The 7,968-nt window shown below is 42.6% G+C and overlaps 2 long non-coding RNA genes across 2 annotated transcripts in view; one reads left to right on the top strand and one right to left on the bottom strand.

Annotated features, from left to right (window-relative positions):
* Positions 1–788: 788 nt before the first annotated feature.
* On the bottom strand, positions 789–5,999 carry LOC129466424 (uncharacterized). The gene is made up of 3 exons (XR_008652151.2): positions 5,879–5,999; positions 2,741–2,896; positions 789–1,501 (listed from the first exon to the last, which is right to left on the bottom strand). It is a non-coding gene; the product is annotated as an uncharacterized lncRNA (long non-coding RNA).
* LOC134732497 (uncharacterized) overlaps positions 1,338–7,968 on the top strand; it is a 157,104-nt gene continuing 150,473 nt past the window's right edge. Inside the window, exon 1 of the long non-coding RNA XR_010115736.1 lies at positions 1,338–1,836. This is a non-coding gene — a long non-coding RNA (uncharacterized lncRNA). The remainder of the gene's footprint in view (positions 1,837–7,968) is intronic.

Here is a 7,968-nt window from a genome sequence, read left to right as displayed (position 1 = left end):
CTCCTTGTATCCTTCTCACTTTTTAATTCTCTAGAATTTAGCTTTGATCTCCAACATACTTCTGGAAACATTTAAATCCAGCAGAAATTTTCCTGTCCTAATCCTATACAATCTCTCAACTACATTTGCTCCAACTGACTACTTTCTCCTTCTTGAAACACTGTTCTTTAGAATATCCCCTGAAATAAAATTATTTGTTTTTTTTTTTAATGATTAGATTGGGTTATGGCCTTCTGGGAAGTATATCACAGAGGCAAAGTCCCTCATATCAGGAGGTATATGATAGCCACACAGCTTCACTGATGACGTTCACTTTCAGCATTTGGTTAAGGTAGTGTTGTCAGGTTTCCCACTGTAAAATCACTGTTTCTCTCTTTCTTGACTTTGTTCTTTGGGAGCAAGTCACTAACTCTGGAGCAACCTCAGCCCAGAAAGGATTGGTAGTGATTAAGTTCCACCAAGTAAGATATTTTTTTAAATTCTGTTTTAAGATGAGGAAATGAAGGTTCAGAGATGTTAAATAATCTCTCTGAACCCCAGTTCAGAGATGTTAGATGTTGGCTTATTACCTAAATAACTTATAACGATCTAACTTGTATTCATACAGGCAACCTTGCATGGGGCATAAGCTTGATTAAAATGCTTTAAAAAAGAAAACCTTCAGGTAAATGCAAATACATGCTCTCATCAAGACACTTAACCATTTCTGCAGGCCAGTGTATAGGAAAATAAAAATCGAAAGAGATCCCAAACATTTGCCATTGTTGTAGAAACCACCACACCTCTAGTTTGGAGAAAATATTTTATTTTTACTTTTAGAGACTGAGTCTTGCTGTGTTGCCCAGGCTAGCGTCGAACCCCAGGGCACAAGCAATTCTCCTACCTTGGCCTCCTGAGTAGCTGGGACTACAAGCGTGTGCCACCATGCCCGGTCAGAGACGAAAAGATTTTAGAGAAGTGGATTTCAACTTGTGATTGGAATTCTGTGATTTGGATCTGGCTTGGAGATGTGTTTCATTGGGCCTACATGGTGTTTAAAATTATTTTCTGATTTGCTTGTCAACTTTTAAAAACTGAGACATTTCACATACCAATTCAGGTTGAATGCTTCTCTTGGAGATTTGAAAGCTCTGGCAGTGTTGGATCTTCATTTATCTCTGACAACGCTCACATGGTGCCAAATCACAGCTGCTTCTTATGAATGAGCCACTCTCTGGTTCTCTTTAATCCCTCAACCTACCTGGGGTGATTTTTGGTTTTCATAGTTGTCTGAGCTCAACACTTCTGCTGAGAGGAATGAGATCACCGTCCTTTCTTGGTTGAGGGGTCACCAACTCAGAAGCGAGAGTTGGCATATTCTTAGAGCTCCTGAAAGTGAAACCAGTATCAAAGACTCAAGTTGTAGGAGACAGTCTCCAGCAATGTAAGGCAGAATGTTATATAGATTTTCGCAGTCAGGCAACCCAACAGGCTGCCTCAAATATGGTAACCTTCTTGTCACCTGGAGTGTTTAAGCAGAGAAGACATGAATCGGGGCTATCAAAGAGAGTATTTGTGTATTGCAGAAGCTTGGAGCAAAGACATTGGAAGAAGTGCTTCCAACTCAAATATTATGCAACGCCACTTTCCTGAAGAATTAATAAACTTAATGGAATGGTAATTCTACCCGTAAAGAGGTAATTATACCTAATAACTGATTATATTGAGACAACTGCCTTAAAGCATCCAATTTAAAAAAATATGCAAAGGCTACAGTGAACTGACTGAAGATGTAAAGCTACAGGCAATGGTGAGAAACGACCAGAGATGTGGGGAGAAAATTGGTCACAGGAGAAGGTAATGGGAAGACAAGCAGCTCGTGTTTTGTTTCAGATGGAGAGGGTGGAGAGGGGGTGAGGGAATGATGCAGTTAAAGGGGCAGCATGCTCACCATTAGGCAAACTGCATGCCTGGATTTTATCTTGTGGTCGAATGGCCTTGATTTTCTTGAAATAAAAGGAAAGCCAAGTATAGTATAAACAGTGCACGACCTCATCTAAACACAGCCTAGTGAAGATGGTGTTTTAATCTTTTTGTTCTGGGGTGTTATGTAAACTGGTGATAGTATGGTTTTTAGTTTAGGTGGTTAAATACTTGAGCACTCTTTAGTTTGTTACTGGAGAGATTGTTCTAGCTTTGCCCTGAGTTGCAAAGTTTAGGCAGTCTTACTGTTGTGACCCATATTTATGTTTTTACGGAAAGTTAAGTGATTTGGTATAAGGCTGTTTATGTTTACAGATGTGAAAATTTGACCGAGGAAGCATTTTGTCTCTGCCTCTGTTTTTATCTGTGAAAAGGATCTGGGAGATTATTCTGAAATTAGTTTGAGATGTTGTGTGACCAAATTAAGACAAGTAGAACACACCTATCCATCAGGTGGCTTATTACCCTAACAGCAACAGAGATGTTAACCTCCTTGGTGTCAGTGATGGTTGAGATGAGAAAGGAATGCTTGTAGCAGCTAATTATATCTCCCTGTATTAATTAACATATTAAGTGACAGTTTTGTTCACATCTTGTTTTCATTAAGGAAAAAAATGAACAGTTTTGTGCAGTTCTCTGAAGATCTGGAATAGGAATCTTGGCTGTTAACAGATTTCAGGTCAAAATAAGAAAAGGGGAGAATGATTCCACTTGTACTAGGTGGCTTAATAGAAAAAAAAATTAATGACTTTCATCTTATTTCGGTTCAGACGCCTACCTGAGATATGATTTGAAATGAGTTTCCTACTCTCGACTCCCCTTGTTGAAGACCTGGAGATTTATCAATATCTCACAACAACAAAGAACATTGCTCAGTACAATTTGACTCAGGTGCTGCTTTCCTCTCCAAAGAACCATCACGTCTTTTTAACTTCTATAGATTTAAGCAGGATTTATACTTTGTAAACCCAAGTGTGTATCCAAATCCTCTTGTTATTGTAAAGAACAACAACAAAAAGCCATACTCTCAATAAGCCAGTCTTGTTTTCTATAAACCTCTGAAGAAAGATTTGTACATTCCCCAGCCTGAGCATTAGAAGAAATAAACCCAGTTTGGCCGGCACCCCTCCTAGAAAGCGTTGTCTGAGAACAGACCCTGGGGCCCTGTAACTTTCCAAGCACTACTATGAAGGACTTGGCAAAGTGGCTGCAGGGAGTTTGTCACTACTTCTCCTTCTTTAAAGTAGGCAGCAGCTTCCATTTATGTTTGTCTTTCTGGAACATTGTTGTGTCACGCTGTTATCTAGTCAGAGACATTTTTACTATTTCATATGGGATTTATAACCACAGGGCTTGTTTCCCTGCTGATGTTTAGCATTATGTTTAGAATTATGCCCACCTGACACTTCAGGAAATTTCCTCCAATGAGGTTGTATTTAAGCCAGAAAGGGCCAAGCTGGTTCAGAGCCCACTGTTCAGCTGGTACTTTCTATGTAGTGTAAGATGGATTCTTTGAGTCAAATTGAATTAGCTCTTGCAGAGTTAACTCTACCTTCTGTTTTTTTCAATTGAGTTTTTTTTTTTTTTTAACTTGGCATCCCTTTCCATTGGCCCGATATTAATATGTGGAAGGTGCAGAAAATGTGGCCTGCAAATACTACATGAGTTAATCACATCTGAGATGTCTACAGATGGGCATACTATATGCAGGTATAGTTGGGGTGTTGCTGAGAAGGGTGTGTAGGCATCTTGGAAGGATGAGACAGAGTCAGACTTGGGTTAAATTCTGGTTCTTCCAATCACTAGTATTATTCATTAACTTCCTATCTTGAAAAATTCTTAGGGTTGTTGTAAGAGACCACTTAAAATAATAGGGATAAATCATAGGAGATGAATGGTAAACGTTAGTTTAGTTATGAATAACAGCTATTTTTCTTGGGAAAAATACCAGGTTTAGGGTCCATATGAATATTATAAATGTAGCTTGGTATTTAGTCACTTAGTTTCACATCTAAGATGCATCACCGGGCTTTAATAATTTTATTCCTTATTTGGTCAGTAATCCTCTCTCTTCCAAGATGAGCCTAGATATAAAAATTTAAAAATACTTTTGACTGAATACATGTGTATCTCCATACCTGTGTGACAAAGGAGTCCATAAAAAGTACTGTATTATGCCAAGGCGCTTTGATACTATTCAAATATTAAGATCTAAGTTTCAGCTATTTCAAAGGTCTGATAATTTCCACCTTTATTCCCAACACAGAAATGACTCTTTATGGAACTCCTGACCCTAGGTGGAACATTTCTGCTGCTGCTCCCAGGAATCGCACATCCCTTTCATACTCAGTGTGAACTGTCACTGATTATATCAAGAGACCACCCCTTCATGTAGATGATAGAAAATGCACTGGCTTTTACTCAGCTGCTAATGAGTAATTGCTCTGTGGTCAGCCACGAATGTGGCCAGCCACAGCAGGGCTATTGTGAGAAGGCACACACTTTTATCCTTCAGGACCTCATGATGCTGCCATCAGATTGGGCCAAGAAGAGGCTGGCTGTTGAGCTGGCACTTTGCGAGCAGGGGATACATATATCCAAGACTTGATACTCTAGCATGGTTGAGTATCATTATTAAAAGACATGGCCACTGAGTGTTCTGGATGGTCAGCCCATCTCTCTTTAGTAGCAAAGTTGACTTTGGAAACCAATTTAGGTCCTCAAAGGGCTGCTTGGTGCATATAGAATCAGAGTAATTAGATAAATAAGTTTTGAGCATTATTTTTTCCTTTTAAAAATTATACAAGCAGGCCGGGCGCAGTGGCTCACGTCTGTAATCCCAGCACTTTGGGAGGCTGAGGTGGGCAGATCATGAGGTCAGGAGATCAAGACTATCCTGGCTAACACGGTGAAATCCCATTTCCACTAAAAATACAAAAAATTAGCTGGGCGTGGTGGCGGGCACCTGCAGTCCCAGCTACTCGGGAGGCTGAGGCAGGAGAATGGCCTGAACCTGGGAGGTGGAGCTTGCAGTGAGCCCAGATAGCGCCACTGCACTCCAGCCTGGGCGACAGAGCGAGACTGTCTCAAAAAAAAAAAAAAAAAAAAAAAATTATACAAGCAATACATTTTCGTTGCAGAAAGATTAGAAAACATGATACACATTAAGGGTAAAAAGAAGTCACACCTAGCATGTAGGCATAAGCATTGTTAATATTTTGGCACATCCTTCCATACTTTTCCATGCATCTTTATTGAGACTTGCATACTCTAGGGCTTGAGAGTAATTCATTATTTTAGGAATTTAGGGCCTTGCAAGAGCAATTGTTATTCAGATTTTATTTTGAGCAGGAGAAAGCAGAAAACCCTGTTCCTGTAAAACCAGGAGTAGGTGGGCAGGGGTGGACATGTGACCCAGTCTCAGCAAATCAGATAATTACAACCCCTTGGATACAATGATTGGTCTGGAGTAGGCATGTGAACCACACAGGACTAGCAAGTTTTTTCCTGGAATTGATGAATAGTAGGAGAAAAAGTCCCTCTTTATGCTGAGATAGCTCAATGGGGAAGACAGGCAAGAAGCCTGATGTCTGCTTGACTGCCACGTGGCAGAGAGCTTGCCTGAGAGAAAGGCCCAGCAGGGCAGAGATAGACAGGGGGAAAGAGAGAGAGAGAGAGAGAGAGAGAGAGAGAGAGTGAACAGTTGGCATTGTTTGAGTCCTTGGATCCATCCATCCTTAAGATTCCCAGTTATGTTACCAACTAAACTTCACTTTTGCTTAATCTATTTTAAGTTGGTTTATGCCAAATATAACCAAGAGTCCTGGCTCAACCACTTCTCTAGCTCCTTGGGAATAGGGCCCTGTCTGGCCTGGTCTTTGAGCACACTGCCTGCCCCATGGCCTGCGTGACTCACTGAGTTATCTTCTTCTTGGTGCTCAGGATGTGCTTTTCTCCCCTTCATTCTGCCTTAACAATTTCAGCTTGGGCCAGTCTCTTCTTGGGAAAAGAAGAGCCCAAAACACCCTTTGGCAACCAGCTTGAGGGTGGGACCTGTGACTTCCCTCACAGCTGATGGGGTCAGATGGGTGGGCAGGCCCAGTTTTGATTAATATGCCTATAAAGTGGAATTCTGGGACTGACCTCCACTCAACTCAAGCAACACAAAGATAATTGACCTTTGGAAACTGCCTCTGGCAGTCTTTTTATTATTTTTATAGGAAAGTCCTGCAAACCAATTACATCTCACAATGGGCCTTTTATGGTGCTATTAGTTTAATGCAGCTTTCCGAGAAATTAGCCCTCAGGGAGCCTGAAATTCTAGAGGAAAAAAAAGCCGTCCATGGACTTATTTGACTTTTGGATTAGCAGGAAAGATGGATTGGTAGTGCAATATTCTCTATAGAGACTTTTGGCATTTTGAGCCATCTAACCAAGGTACCAAATTCCCATTTTGGGCCCCTGGTGTCTGCCCCAAGCAAAAGGAAAAAATAAATTTGAAAAAGAATAAGCTGTCTCTTTAAAGAATTCAGTCTACAAATCAGAGAGGGTTTATTCCCCTCTTAGTCTGAGGTTAAAGAATGGGAGTGAGAAAATTGAAATAGCACTTCTGTTTGAAGGTCTCGGTTTTTCCGAATGTGAAATTACAGGTGTCTGTCTCAGATCCTCACATTGGCTTCGGTACCTCTCACCCAGCCACAGTTATTTGCAGAGTGATGGCTCTGGGGCCCATTGTCACAGGGTCAGGCTGTGGGTCTGGGCTGGAGAGAGAGGAGATATCATCTTAGCAATGTCACGCTGCCCTCACCTAGGAAGGAAGTGCATGGGGTTTCAGGCAGGGCAGAATGGGGGAAGAGAGAGAAGCCAGAAGGTGACAGGAGGACTAAGGACCCTGCCATTTCCTGGAGTCTGATGCCCAGGTTGGTTGTCCAGCTCATCCCTAGGACAGGGAAGGGAACACAGAGCAGTTCTGTGAGGGGCACTGAGCCCAGGAAATGTGCCCATGGGAGCTGCTTCCTCTTTAGCCCAGCCCTGACCCTGGAAACGCCAGCCCCACCTCCTCTGTGTCATGTGGTCGTCAGCCAGGTACACTGGTGAGCTCACAGTCCTTCTGTCCCCTTTGTCACCTTGAGGATTTTAACCGTTTTCTTACACTCTTTCCCTCCCAGTTTCTGTTTGCTCTGTTCTGACCTCAGCAGTTCCTGGGCTCAGCCAACGAGGGGTTTTTCTGCAAGCACCCAAGACTGCCTGCCTGTGGGCTTCCTCTGGCTGCAGGGGGACCCAGTTTTGCCTGAGCTTGTGGGGCAGGCTGAAATGCCTGGAGTTACCACATGTGGAGCATCCCTCAGCTATTAATGGGAAGGAGGTAGGAGTAACTAGCCCAGCTCCCTGACTCCTCTGGTGGGACAACCCTGAAATATGTTCTACGTGGTCTCCCAGAGTTTCCCAGTGTGATGGAGTCTCAGTTGTCCCAAATGGTGAACTTCTTATCATACACCCTGTATTTGCCTCCTTCCTTTCCTTGTCTTAGTTTCCCATCTCCTACTGCTGCTTTGCAGAATCACCTCCCAAAGGAAGCACCCACCCCCAAACCTTATCTCAGAGCCTGCTTCTGGGGCCACAAGCTGAGCCAGACCTCACACCTTGTTTCCTGATTCTGCCCTGAGTGTCCCACCTGGAGTCTAGGCCCAATGTGGCTTGTCTTGCACTGTCATGGGCTCTTTTTGGCTCCCTTCTTTACCTTGGATTTGTATGACTTCTTGGGTCATGTCTGATTCAGGCTCCTCCAGGAAATGACCTGGTTGGACTCCCGGGACCCTCCCCTGGCCCATGTGGCTGGAATTCTTGCTGATTTGGGTCTGGCCCTTGCATGGAAGGAATGGAATCTCATTTTTAAGGGAGACATGAATAGAAAGAAAAAAAAAGTTTTCTTCTTGAGGCGAAGAGAATATGGAAAGGGCCACATCTTAGGCAGAATATATAGGGCTGTTTTTCTGGAGGATACTG

Source organism: Symphalangus syndactylus, chromosome 2 (genome assembly GCF_028878055.3).
Source record: "Symphalangus syndactylus isolate Jambi chromosome 2, NHGRI_mSymSyn1-v2.1_pri, whole genome shotgun sequence".
In the NCBI taxonomy this organism is placed as follows: Eukaryota; Metazoa; Chordata; class Mammalia; order Primates; family Hylobatidae; genus Symphalangus; species Symphalangus syndactylus.
Note: the sequence above shows the minus strand (reverse complement) of the source record. Positions and strands in the feature narration are given on the sequence as shown.